Source organism: Neophocaena asiaeorientalis, unplaced genomic scaffold, assembly GCF_003031525.2.
Source record: "Neophocaena asiaeorientalis asiaeorientalis breed wild unplaced genomic scaffold, Neophocaena_asiaeorientalis_V1.1 scaffold648, whole genome shotgun sequence".
Lineage (NCBI taxonomy): Eukaryota > Metazoa > Chordata > Mammalia > Artiodactyla > Phocoenidae > Neophocaena > Neophocaena asiaeorientalis.
The window spans coordinates 3886882-3901316 of record NW_020172781.1 but is presented as its reverse complement, the minus strand read 5'-3'; the positions used below and the strand labels follow the sequence as shown (position 1 = coordinate 3901316).

General features: G+C 38.9%; 1 protein-coding gene across 1 annotated transcript in view; it reads left to right on the top strand.

The window, feature by feature from the left end:
* Positions 1-14435, top strand: part of SPPL3 (signal peptide peptidase like 3) — a 102161-nt gene that overhangs the window by 69282 nt on the left and 18444 nt on the right. The window lies entirely within an intron of this gene.

The following is a 14435-nucleotide window of genomic DNA, read 5'->3' as shown; positions in this document are numbered from 1 at the left end:
TTCCCGTTGTTTTTGGTGTCTGTCCCCAGTGGCCAAAGTTGTTTCAACGGGTTGTGTAGGCTTCCTGGTGGAGGGGACTAGTGCCTGTGTTCTGGTGGATGAGGCTGGATCTTGTCTTTCCGGTGGGCAGGTCCACGTCTGGTGGTGTGTTTTGGGGTGTCTGTGGACTTATTATGATTTTAGGCAGCCTCTCTGCTAATGTGTGGGGTTGTGGTCCTGTCTTGCTAGTTGTTTGGCATAGGGTGTCCAGCACTGTAGCTTGCTGGTTGTTGAGTGAAGCTGGGTGCTGGTGTTGAGATGGAGATCTCTGGGAGATTTTTGCCGTTTGATATTATGTGGAGCTGGGAGGTCTCTTGTGGACCAGTGTCCTGAAGTTGGCTCTCCCACCTCAGAGGCACAGCACTGACTGCTGGCTGCAGCACCAAGAGCCTTTCATCCACACGGCTCAGAATAAAAGGGTGAAAAAGTAGAAAGAAAGAAAGGGAGGGAGGGAGGAAGGAGGAAATGAAAGAAAGAGGAAAGAGGATAAAATAAAAGGTAAGATAAAATTAAAAAGTTATTAAAATAAAAAAGAATTATTAAGAAAAATAGTTTTTTAAGAAAAAAAACAAAAACAGATCTAGAACCCTAGGACAAATGGTGACAGCAAAGCTATACAGACAAAATCTCACACAGAAGCATACACATACACACTCACAAAAAGAGGAAAAGGGGAAAAAATAATAAATCTTGCTCTCAAAGTCCCACCTCCTCAATTTGGGATGATTCGTTGTCTATTCATGTATTCCACAGATGCAGGGTACATCAAGTTGATTGTGGAACTTTAATCCGCTGCTTCTGAGGCTGCTGGGAGAGATTTCCCTTTCTCTTCTTTGTTCGCACAGCTCCCTGGGCTCAACTTTGGATTTGGCCCTGCCTCTGCATGTAGGTCACCGGAGGGCATCTGTTCTTCGCTCAGACAGGACGGGGTTAAAGGAGCTGCTGCTTAGGGGACTCTGGCTCACTCAGACCTGGGGGAGGGAGGGGTGCGGATGAGGGGCGAGCCTGTGGCAGCAGAGGCCGGCAGGACGTTGCACCAGCCTGAGGTGCGCCGTGTGTTCTCCCAGGGAAGTTGTCCCTGGATCCCGGGAACCTGGCAGTGGCGGCTGCACAGGCTCCCCGGAAGGGAGGTGTGGATAGTGACCTGTGCTCGCACACAGGCTTCTTGGTGGCAGCAGCAGCAGCCTTAGTGTCTCATGCCCATCTCTGGGGTCCGCACTGTTAGCCGCGGCTCGCGCCCGTCTCTGGAGCTTCTTTAAGCAGCGCTCTTAATCCCCTCTCCTAGCGCACCAGGAAACAAAGAGGGAAGAATCCCCTTATTGTGCATAAAAATCACCTGGGGAAGATTGTTCAGTAGGCTTAGGATGGGGGCCCAGCACCTCATTCAGGTGACCTACACAACACACTTTGATAAACTCTTACCTAACACTCAGTTGTTGGTTCTTCATTGCTGGTAGCATTTTACGGACCCATTCACTGATATGTTATTTAACTTTTACAACTCTGTTGAAGTTCTCCTGAAGTTCTCAGAGTTTCCCTTTTTGCTAAATCAAAAAAGTTTCCCCTCAGTCCTCATCCTTGATAAGCCTTGATGGTTTACCATCACTTACTATTGCAAATTTCTCCTCCATTGGCTTCCATGATTCACTTTCATGCTCCATTCTATATAGGACATGCACAAAAAAATGCTTCTTGAATTTGTTTAGCCCTATCCCTATTGCCCCTCCAGATGCCTAGCCAAATATTAATATGTTCTTATCTCCTCTGATTTGGGACCATAAGAATATATTATTTGCTCATTTAAATTATTCCATTTTATTTGTTTAGAGCTGGGATGACATGGAGAAAATCATAAAATACAGGATAAAAGATTTGTGAATTGTACTGATTATTTACCCACAGGCTTTCACATTTCAAAGTACAGAGGGGAAAACTGTGCCAAATAAAATGAGATTGTAAAGCCCAGAACAAATCCTTGATTTAGGAACCCTTAACGTTCGCCATCCCTTGGCTGAGCTTTGCTAGCTGGACTTCCTATATTACTTAAAGATGACACCTGTCTCTCAATCTTTCCAGCTGCTCAGGAAAAAAACAGTATAATTACTCATCTAATATGTATGTCCCCAAAGCCTTTGACAAATCAACAGGAGAACATTAATGGAGGGGAGAGAGGAGGAGAAAGGGACTGTCCTGATGGGCATATGGACTCAAGAATCACAATGTGAGGATGATTTAGAATTTCTTAGGCAGCTTATTACTGTCAGGACACTTAAGTTCTGTTCCATCAGGAATCATAGACAAAAAAATAACAGGTTGGAAGTAGATGTAGGGACTTCCCTGGTGGCGCAGTGGTTAAGAATCCGCCTGCCAATTCAGGGGACACGGGTTCAAGCCCTGGTCTGGGAAGATCCCACATGCCGCAGAGCAACTAAGCCCGTGCACCACAACTACTGAGCCTGCGCTCTAGAGCCTGCGAACCACAACTACTGAGCCGGCGTGCCACAGCTACTGAAGCCCGCGTGCCTAGAGCCCATGCTCCACAACTAGAGAAGCCACCACAATGAGAAGCCTGTGCACCGCAATGAAGAGTAGCCCCCCCTTGCCACAAGTAGAGAAAGCCCACATGCAGCAACGAAGACCCAATGCAGCCAAAAATAAATAAATTAAAAATTTTTTAAATGAAGTAGATGTAAAATGAAATCAAAAGGAAGATATACTTTATGATCAATAGACAAATAGATAATATATAATTATAATACATATATCTCTGTATATGTGAAGTTGCCGTATAAAGGAATAATGGAACTTTTATAGAGTAACTGCTACCTTTTTTTTAAGGCAAGCACCTACCTGTGCTTTCTTTAATGGTGAGGATGGTTTATTTGCTTATACCCAAACCTACTCTAGGAAGACAAACTCATCAGGTTAATAAGACCACAGAGATGATAAGAAATGCACTTTATATGATTGTGTTGCCCCTCACACTAAATGCATGTAATTAAGTTAGATCAGGTTAACCAAAGTAAGTCTGACTGTGGTTCACGAATGTCATGATGTGTTTATCACACACTGATGTGTGATGTGCTTATCTTTTGAATTGTTCTTTTTGCCCTCTCATAACCTGTCCTACTTTAAGAAAACATACAGAAATCTGAATTTATTAGATAATGTAGGGAATGGTTATGTACATTGTAAATATGTATATGGACAAGTGCCTTGATATATTTAACAGTTTTATCAGTTCCTTTTTCAATGTTCCATTTATAAAAATCACTGTAACTTTTCTAGGAACACACATTTAGTGTAAAGCCAAGTTCAGCCATATAGTGTTTACCTTGACCAAGTGAATTCTCCCCCTTCATTGTGCTTGCTTCCAAAACTGAAATGATCAAAAAACGTGGTACTCTTAAATTAAAATACTAAAATAAAAAATTTAAATTTTCCTTTCTCCTCCAATATTCACAGTTGTACTCTGTTATCAGAATTCAAACAGATGAACAAGTATAACTTTCAGTAAATGTGTTCTCAGCTCCATTTTGCTTCCTGCAGTTGTTTATTTTTGCTCTGCCCTGTCCAAAAGGATTTCAGACCATTTATTAAGTTTTACAAGTTGTGATGAGATAAGGTAAATTAAAATGGGGCCAAAGAAAAGTATGGGTGGAGACAAAGTAGAGTCAAAAATAAGTCTAAAAGTGTATACCATATTGGCCAGCACCCTTACTACTGGTGGTCTATGGACACCACAGTAAGCTTTCTAGCAGCCAACCTTCAGAAGAAAGAAAGAAAAACTTTACAATGTCCTTGAATAAAAAGAACCCAGTTGTTCAGGTGAATTGCAATTATTCTTGGTCTTAAGATCAGACAGACCTTTATCCCAAAGACCCTCAGAAAGAGGATGCAACATTGAATTTCATAGCATCCATAATAGGCATTCATTGTTTGTTGAATGAATTATAGTACCCTTCAATATAAGCTGGTAGCATTTTGTGAAAATAGATTTCAGCAAAAGCAATTTTGCCAAAACTGGGGAGACATAGCCAGCAACAGAAAGCTGTGGTCTAGATTGCTAGCTTACTCTAATGTTACATTGTACAATACCTGGAGAAATTAATGGGTTATTAATTCTTCAACTGATTATTCCTGAATATTGATTTCTTGATAAATGTGGGCAGTGGTCCAGATGTGTACTCCGTGGCTGGCTGAATACAGACCTCTTTGTTCTTACAGCACATTTGCATTTTTATCACAACCAAGGAATGTAAAATGGCCTAACTATAAGCCCATGTTTCCCCTTGTCCTCAACAAGCAGTGGAAGTTCTCATGGGCCTAGGACTTTCTCAGAAAACCCTGTATAATCCAGTCTAGTACCTAAAGATACTAATAGTTGATTTCCTAAAGTTCTGTTCCTTACAATACAACTGAATTAGTTTTAGCCTGAAAAAAATTTGGAGCAAATATAACCAGATCTCAGCCACAATAAAACCTTATTAAAGCACTCAGAGAATGTTAAACTACTTCCTGATGTACTGTCTGTGATAAACTACTTGTTAAATGTACATCAAAGTGACCAAAAAATGCACCCTGGGGTTTATACTTACACATCAACTTAAATTTGAAAAATGTCGATCAGTTGTCATTCTTTCTGACACTACTTATCTAGCAGGCTCAGTTGTCGGGTTATACCCCACCCATCAAGATCAAACCATATCATCTGCTTGTAAAAGGTTGCTTTTCTTACTATTTCTTCCTAATAAGGCAGGATATATGCAGTTCATCCAAAAATAATGTCAGATCAAGTTAACCCAAGGAGAAATAGTCTTAGCTTTTTTTGTTGTTGTTTTTAAATGAAAACGAGTTGTATGTATTGATGTGGAAAGGTAGTCTTGGCATACTACTGAATGAAAATTAACTTGTGAGATGACATATTAATCCTCATTTTTTTAAAAGGCAAAATATATACCAAACATATATATCTCTGGAGATAGGGATTATAGGAGTCTTTTGTACCATTCTCTATTGTTTGAGTTTTTAAATAATCATATATATTACTTTTTCGTAAAAAAATATAGAAGTTTGGTTGTTTTGTAAGGGGAGATGATACAGCCAAGGCAGAGTGGTATAATAAGAACCTTGGTTTCCTTACTATAGGGATAATAATAGAGCATCTCTGTATAGTTTGCTAGGGCTACCATAACAAAGTGCCACAGACTGGGTGACTTAAACAGCAGAAATTTACTTCCTCACAGTTCTGGAGGCTAGAAGTCCAAGATTGAGGTATTGGCAGAGTTGGTTTCATTCTGAAATGGCTTATAGATGACCATCTTCACATGTAGATGGTGCCCTTCCTGTGGTCTTTTCTCTGTGTGTGCATGTGTCTAGTGTATCTGTCTCTCTCTCTCTGTCTTAATCTCCTCTTCTTATAAGGACAGCAGTCATATTGGATTAGGGTCCACCTTAACAACCCCATTTTAATTTAATTCTCTCTCTGAAGGCTCTGTCTCCAAATGCAGTCACATTTTTAATTATAGTTATTCTATGAATCAAAAGAAATATTGACTGCAGAGCTCCTAGCATAGTGCCTGAAAGTATAAGCTCAATAAAGGTTAACTATTAAAAATATTTTAATCCACGGCTGCATAGTCAGAAGACCATCTCTTCTACTTGGATTCTTAGTAGTAGGTTCTTAATGTAGGTCTATATGAGCATTGATAATTGGAAATTTGTCTACCTCCTACAACTGACACCCGTAACTTTTTCCTGTTTAGTTATAGTTGGTGAAAAGACAAATTGAAAATAGCAAATAATATGCTATAATTTAGATGGCTTTTTCCATAATGGTAAATGGTTGTCTGTGATGGAACAGCCATAGCTCAATCTTTTTGTTAGCATATAAACATTGAGTTCAGTAACCTAGACTTGCTGTTTGTTAAGCAGATAGCTAAGATACAATCTGGATGGAATATCTAGTAATAACATTATGATGTATAAATATATTATATGTTATTGCATAGTAATAACAATAGGGTTGTGATGGCAGGGGTTGGGGGATTGAAGGGTAGTCTTCTATGAAGATGGAACAAACTGTTCTAGGTCCAGCCAAGCAATTTCATATCTGGAGAGTTAATAAAGATTGCCAAGTAAGTTGGGATAAAGGCCCATAACTCACAATGGTCTCTGGATAGCTCAGGAGGCAGGGTCTTCTACAGAGGCTCTGTTTAACAGCTTAAGTTTGCTGTCAGCTATGCAGTGTGGGTAACCATTACTAGACCACAGTCATAGAAGCCTGGGATCTGCTAAACTTAGGTCTAGGATGTCATTTTATAAAGCTGGAATGCATGTATCTTCCATGTTTGAGCAAATATATGGGGCCTCACAACCTCATTTAGCCAGATTTCTGTTTTGTGTAATAGTGACCCATGGTAATATTATTCCATATGTACAAGAAGTTAGGTAGGTACATAGAAGATATTTTTAAATACCCAAATCAAACTTCTGGACATGAAGACAACAATGTCTGAGATCAAAAATACATAGGGTTAGATTAAGAGCAGTTAGACATTACAGAAGAAAAGATTAATGAACTTGAAGGCACAGCAATAAAAACTATCCAAAGAGAATTAGAGAAGAAAAAATAATTTTTTAAATGAAAAGTGTCATTGAGCTATCATTGGAAATCAAAGAGCAATCTCCAGTGGCCTAATATGGTAATTAGGATCCTTGAAAGGAAGAGAAGAAAGAGGGGGACTGAAAAATGCTTGAAGAATGAATGGCCAGAATTTTTCCAAACTTGAAGAAAACTATTACCCACAGATTCAGTAAACCCATAGCACAGGAACCGTGAAGAAAACTACACCAAGGCACATCATAATCAAATTGCTCAAAACCAGTGATTAAAAAAATCCAAAAAGCCGCCGAGGGGGTGAGGGGATGGGAGGTGGGAGGGAATCCGATTTCTCACTGAAAACAATATAAGTGAGAAGACAGTGGAACAACAGCTTTAAAGTACAGAAAGAAAAACTGTCAACATAGAATTCTATGGCAAATGTATCTTCCAAAAGAAAAGGCAAAATAAAGATGTTTTAAGACACACAAAACCTGAAAGAATTCTTCACCAACCAACTTGCACCACAAGAAGTGTTAAAGGAAGTACTTCAAGCAGATTAAAAGTGGTACCAGTTGGAAGTCTGGGTCTACACAAAGGAATGAAGATCACCAGAAATGACGCCTACATGGGAGCTCCCTGGCAGTCCAGAGGTTAGGGCTTGCTCAGTGCTTTCACTGCTCTGGCCTGGGTTCAGTCCCTGGCCAGGGAACTAAGATCCTGCAAGCCATGCAGGACATAGCCAAAAAAGAAAAAAAAGAAAAGAAAAAGAAATGGTGACTACAGTGATAAATATAAAAGGGTTTTTTCCCCCTTATTATTTAAAACTCCTTAAAAGATAATTGTATGAACAAAAACAATAATATAGTATGGCGTTCATAGCATAACGTGTAAAAATAAAATGCATGGTAATAATAGTACAAAGGTTGAGGGGGAATAAATGTACACTGTTATCAGGTTTTAATATTATATATGCAGTACTGCCATATAACTTGAAGGTAGGCTGTGCTGATTAAAGATGTATACTATAAACTGTACAACAGCCACTAAAACAAAAGAGCAGAGACAGCTAATAAGACAACAGAGGAAATAATACAGAATCATAAAAAATACTGTGTTAATCCAAAAGAGGGCAGGTAAAGGGGAGCAACAACAGAAGAGATAGGACAAACATGATAGTCTCAGACCTGATCGTAACAATAGTCACATTAAATGAAACTGGCCTAAAAACTCCAGTTAGAAGATAGCAGTTGTCAGATTGAATTAAAAAGCAAGATCCAATTACATGATGCTTACAGAAAACACACTATAGATATAAAGCCAGAAAAAATTTAAAGTAAAAGGTTGGGAGAAGATACACCTTATACTCATCAAAAGAAAGCTGGAGTGGCTATATTGATTCAGACAAAGCAACTTTCAGAGCAAGGAATATTACCACAGACCAAAAACCATATTTCATAATGATAAAGGGGTCAGTTAAGCAGTAAGACATAATAATCCTTAATGTTTGTGCATCTAATAGATTTTCAAAATATATGAAGCAAAAACTGATATAACTTCAAGGAAAAAGTAAAACAAACCCACAAATGTAGCTGAAGATTTTAGTACCTCTCAGTAATCGATAGAACAAAGTAGTCAGAAAATCAGTAAGGATATAGTGGCTTAAACAATATTCTCAACCAGCTTGACCTGATTGACATTTATAGAACACTCCATTCAACAGTGGAATACACATTCTTCTCAAGTGCATGTGGAACATTTACCAAGATAGAATGTATTTTGGGACATAAAAAAAAATTCTCAGTAAATGGATTCAAGGCATACAAAGTATGATCTCCGATCTCTGTTAGTCAGCTGGGGCTGCCATAACAAAATACCACAGATTGGGTGGCTTAAACAACAGAAATTTGTTTTCTCAAGTTCTGGAGGCTGGAAACCCAAGGTCAGGGTGCCAGCATGGGTGGGTTCTGTTGAGCACTCTCTTCCTGGCTTGCAGATGACCTGCTTCTTACTGTGTGCTCACATACATGGTCTTTCTTCAGTGTGTGCATGCTCCAGGAGAGAGAAGGAGAGAGCGCACACGCAAACTCTCTGCTTTCTCTTCTTAGGATACTAATCCCATCGTGAGGGCCCCTCCCTCAGGACCTCAGCCAGATTACCTCCCAAAGGCCCCATCACCAGATACCATCCATCACATTGAGGGTTAGGGCTTCAACAAATGAACTTTGTGGGGGACACAAACATTCAATTCCTAACAAATCACGATTGAATTGAGCAGAAAGAGCTCTGGAAAATTCCCGGATGTTTGGAAACAAAAATAACACACTTCCATGTATCAAATAAGAAATCAAGAAGGAAATTAGAAAATACTTTGAATTAAAACAAAGTGAAAACACAACACACCAAATTTATGGAATGCAGCAAAAGCAATACTTAGGGAACTGTAGCTCCAAATGCCTGGATTAGAATAGAGCAAAAAGTATCGATGATCTAAGCTTTTACCTTTCTTAATAAACTAGAAAAAAGGAGCAGATGAAACCCAATTCAGTAGACAAAAGGAAAGAATAAAGATCAAAACCAAAGTAAATCAAATAGATTTCCTCTACTGGAGAAAAATCAGTGAAACTAAAAGCTGATTTTTTTAAAGAATCAATAAAATCGGTAACCCTCCAGCCAGACTAATCTGGGGAAAAAAAGAGAAGACACAAACCTAATATCAGGGGTAAGAGAGGTGATATTACTAGAGCCTACAGATATTAAAAGGATAATAAGGGACTACTATAAACAACTTTATGCCAATAAATTTGACGACTTAGGTGAAATGGACAGATTTTTTTGAATGGTACAATCTACCAAAGCTCACTCAAGAAGAAATAGGTAGGGCTACCCTTGTGGCACAGTGGTTGAGAATCCGCCTGCCAATTCAGGGGACACGGGTTCGAGCCCTGGTCTGGAAAGATCCCACATGCCACAGAGCAACTAAGCCCGTGCACCACAACTACTGAAGCTCGTGCGCCTAGAGCCCGTGCTCCACAACAAGAGAAGCCACTGCAATGAGAAGCCCACACACTGCAACGAAGAGTAGCTCCCGCTGGCTGCAACTAGAGAAAAGCCCGCGCACAGCAGTGAAGACCTAACACAGCCCAAAATAAATTAATTTTTAAAAAAAAAGAAGAAATAGGTAACCCAAATAGCCCTATACTTATTAAAGAAATTGAAAATTGCCAGACTGTTTTCCGAAGTGGCTGCACCAGTTTACATTTCCCACCAGCAACATGTAATGGTCTCAGTTTTACAGCCTTCCTAACACTTGGTTATTATCTGACTTTCTGGTTACAGCCATCCTAGTGGGTACGAAGTGGTACCTCATTGTGGTTTTGATTTGTATTTCCCCAATGACTAGTGTTGTTAAGAACTTTTCACTGAGCTCTGCGCACCAAAGCAACAGCCAGCTCTACCCATCACCAGTCCCTCCCATCAGGAAACTTGCACAAGCCTCTTAGATAGCCTCATCCACCAGAGGGCAGACAGCACAAGCAAGAAGAACTACAATCCTGCAGCCTATGGAACAAAAACCACATTCACAGAAAGACAGACAAGATGAAAAGGCAGAGGGCTATGTACCAGATGAAGGAACAAGATAAAACCCCAGAAAAACAACTGAATGAAGTGGAGATAGGCAACCTTCCAGAAAAAAAATATTCAGAATAAGGATGGTGAAGATGATCCAGGACCTTGGAAAAAGAATGGAGGCAAAGATCAAGAAGATGCAAGAAATGTTTAACAAAGATCTAGAAGAATTAAAGAACATATAGAGGTGAATAGTATTGAAATCATATCAAGCATCTTTTCTGACCACAGTGCTATGAGATTAGAAATCAATTACAAGGGAAAAAAACACAAACACATGGAGGCTAAACAATACGTTACTAAATAACCAAGAGATCACTGAAGAAATCAAAGAGGAAATCAAAAAATACCTAGAGACAAATGACAATGAAAACACGACGATCCAAAACCTGGGGGATGCAGCAAAAGCAGTTCTAAGAGGGAAGTTTATAGCTATACAAGCCTACCTCAAGAAGCAAGAAAAATCTCGAACAAACAATCTAACCTTACACATAAAGGAACTAGAGAAAGAAGAACAAACAAAACCCAAAGTTAGCAGAAGGAAAAAGATCACAGCAGAAATAAATGAAATAGAAACAAAGAAAACAATAGCAAAGATCAATAAAACTAAAAGCTGGTTCTTTGAGAAGATAAACAAAATTGATAAACCATTAGCCAGACTCATTAAGAAAAAGAGGAAGGGCTTCCCTGGTGGCTCAGTGGTTGAGAGTCCGCTGATGCAGGGGACACGGGTTCGTGCCCCGGTCCGGGAAGATCCCACATGCCACGGAACGACTAGGCCCGTGAGCCATGGCCACTGAGCCTGCGCGTCCAGAGCCTGTGTTCCGCAAAGGGAGAGGCCACAACAGTAAGAGCCCTGCATACCGCAAAAAAAAAAAAGAGAGAGGACTCGTCAATAAAATTAGAAATGAAAAAGGAAAAGTTACAACAGACACCGCAGAAATACAAAGCATCCTAAGAGACTACTACAAGCAACTCTGTGCCAATAAAATGGACAACCTGGAAGAAGTGGACAAATTCTTAGAAAGGTATAACCTTCCAAGACTGAACCAGGAAGAAATAGAAAATATGAACAGACCAATCACAAGTAATGAAATTGAAACTGTGATTAAAAATCTTCCAACAAACAAAAGTCCAGGACCAGATGACTTCACAGGTGAATTAACATTTAGAGAAGAGCTCTAACACCCATCCTGCTCAAACTCTTCCAAAAAACTGCAGAGGAAGGAACACTCCCAAACTCATTCTGTGAGGCCACCATCACCCTGACACCAAAACCAGACAAAGATACTACAAAAAAAAGAAAATTACAGACCAATATCACTGATGAATATTGATGCAAAAATCCTCAACAAAATTTATGGTACTGGCACAAAAACAGAAATGTAGATCAATGGAACAGGATAGAAAGCCCAGAGATAAACCCACGCACCTGTGATCAACTAATCTATGACGAAGGAGGAAAGGATATACAATGGAGAAAAGACAGTCTCTTCAATAAGTGGTGCTGGGAAAAATGGACAGCTTACATGTAAAGAATGAAATTAGAACACTCCCTAACACCATACACAAAAATAAACTCAAAATGGATTAGAAACCTAAATGTAAGACCGGACACTATAAAACTCTTGAGGAAAACATAGGAAGAACATTCTTGGACATAAATCACAGCAAGATGTTTTCTGATCCACCTCCTAAAGTAATGGAAATAAAAACAAAAATAAACAAATGGGACCTAATGAAACTTAAAAGCTTTTGCAAATAAAAAAAAAAAAAAAAAAAGACAACCCTCAGAATGGGAAAAAATATTTGCAAATGAATCGACAGATAAATGATTAATCTCCAAAATATATAAACAGCTCATGCAGCTCAATATTAAAAAAACAAACAACCCAATCCAAAAATGGGCGGAAGACCTAAATAGACATTTCTCCAAAGAGAGGACATACAGTTGGCCAAGAGGCACATGAAAAACTGCTCAACATCACTAATTATTAGAGAAATGTAAATCAAAACTACAATGAGGTATCACCTCACACCAGTTAGAATGGGCATCATCAGAAAATCTACAGACAACAAATGCTGGAGAGGGTGTGGAGGAGAAAAGGGAACCCTCTTGTACTGTTGGTGGGAATGTAAATTGATACAGCCACTATGGAGAACAGTATGGAGGTTCCTTAAAAAACTAAAAATAGAATTACCATATGACCCAGCAATCCCGCTACTGGGCACATACCCAGAGAAAACCATAATTCAAAGAGACACATGCACCCCTATGTTCATTGCTGTGCTATTTACAATAGCCAGGTCATGGAAGCAACCTAAATGCCCATCGACAGACTAATGGATAAAGAAGTTGTGGTACATATATACAGTCGAATATTACTCAGCCATAAAAAGGAACGAAATTGGGTCATTTGTAGAGACGTGGATGAATCTAGAGACTGTCATACAGAGTGAAGTAAGTCAGAAAGAGGAAAACAAATATCGTATATTAACATATATATGTGGAACCTAGAAAAATGGTACAGATGAATTGGTCTGCAGGGCAGAAATAGAGACACAGATGTAGAGGACAAACGTATGGACACCAAGGGGGGAAAGCAGCAGGGGGTGGGTGTGGTGGTATGCTGAATTGGGAGATTGGGATTGACATGTATACACTGATGTGTATAAAATGGATGACTAATGAGAACCTGCTGTATAAAAATGTAAATAAAATAAAATACAAAAAAAAGCAAGATGCAGAAAATGTGAATAGTATGACCCTGTTTTTGTAAAACAACAATAAAAAGATTTCATGTACATGTATATATGTGTAAAAAACAAAAAAAAGAACTTTTCATGTGCTCATTGGCTATTTGTTTATCTTCTTTGGAGAAATATTTATTCAGAGTCTGCCCACTTTTTAATTGGGTTGTCTTTTTTTAATTGAATTGGAGGAGTTCTTTCTGTATTCTAAATGTAAGGCCCTTATCAGATACATAATAGCACGTATTTTCTCCCATCCTTTGGGTTGTGTTTTCATTTTTTTGAAAGTGTTCTTTGCAGCACACAAGGTTTTAATTTTGATGAAGTCCAGTTTATCAAATTTTCACTTGTGTGTTTGGTGTCATATGTAAGAATCCACTGCCAAATCCAAGGTCACAAAGATTTTGTCTAAAGTTTTATAGTTTTAGCTCTCCAATTATTTAAATTAATTAAAATGAAATAAAATGTAGAATTCAGTTCCTTAGTTGTGCTCCCACATTTCAAGTGTTCACGTGGCTAATATCTACCAAATAAGTCAGTGCAGGTACAGAACATTTCCACCATCACAGGAAGTTCTTTTGGACGCACAAACACTTTAAAGGAACGCAGTAGTAGAAAATGAGCTAAGGACTTGAACAGTTAGTTCACAGAAAGAGAAATGGGCAAGCTCAGGTACATAAAATTGTTTAATAGTTAAAGAATTCTAAATTAGGACAGAGACAACATTTTTAGTCCCCCAGATTGACTGTGTCTACTTCCTTCAAGTCTTGACTCAGAAATCACACCAGTGCGGCCTTCCCTTGCCTACCCTGTTTAAAATTTCAGATCTACCCTCTCCATTTCCTGCCTTTTCTCCTTAGCTCTTACCATTAGCATACCCTATATTTAACGTATTTTTCTTGTTTATTGTCAGTTTCCCCCCCCCTTCGAATGTAAAATCCATGAGAGCCTATTTTACTCACTATTTATTGTCTCTCCAATACGTTGGATATTCCCATGTATAGCAATATCTCAAATCCATGTTGTTGAATGAGAGCTGGCAAGGTGTAGAGAAACAAGTGCTCTCATACACTGTTCTCAGAGAGTGAATTGGTCCACCCTTTTTGGAAGCAATTGTGTGGTATGTAAAAGTCTCAAAATTGTGCTTGCCTTTTGACCCAATATTTCTCCTTCTAGGTATTTAGCATAAGGAAGTAATTAAAGCTGTACACAGAGATATGGCTGGAATATTCAGCCACAATGGAATGCTTTTACCTGCAGTCAGGAAAACTCTTGAACTGACACTGTAAGGAATGTAGATTGTTTTTTTAAATATGGCATCAAGAAGTGTTTTGCAGAGCTATTCAAAAGAGATCTTCCTTTCCTTCCTAATGCTTTAGCATTTAAAAGTATGTCTCATTACTCACTTTTCTGG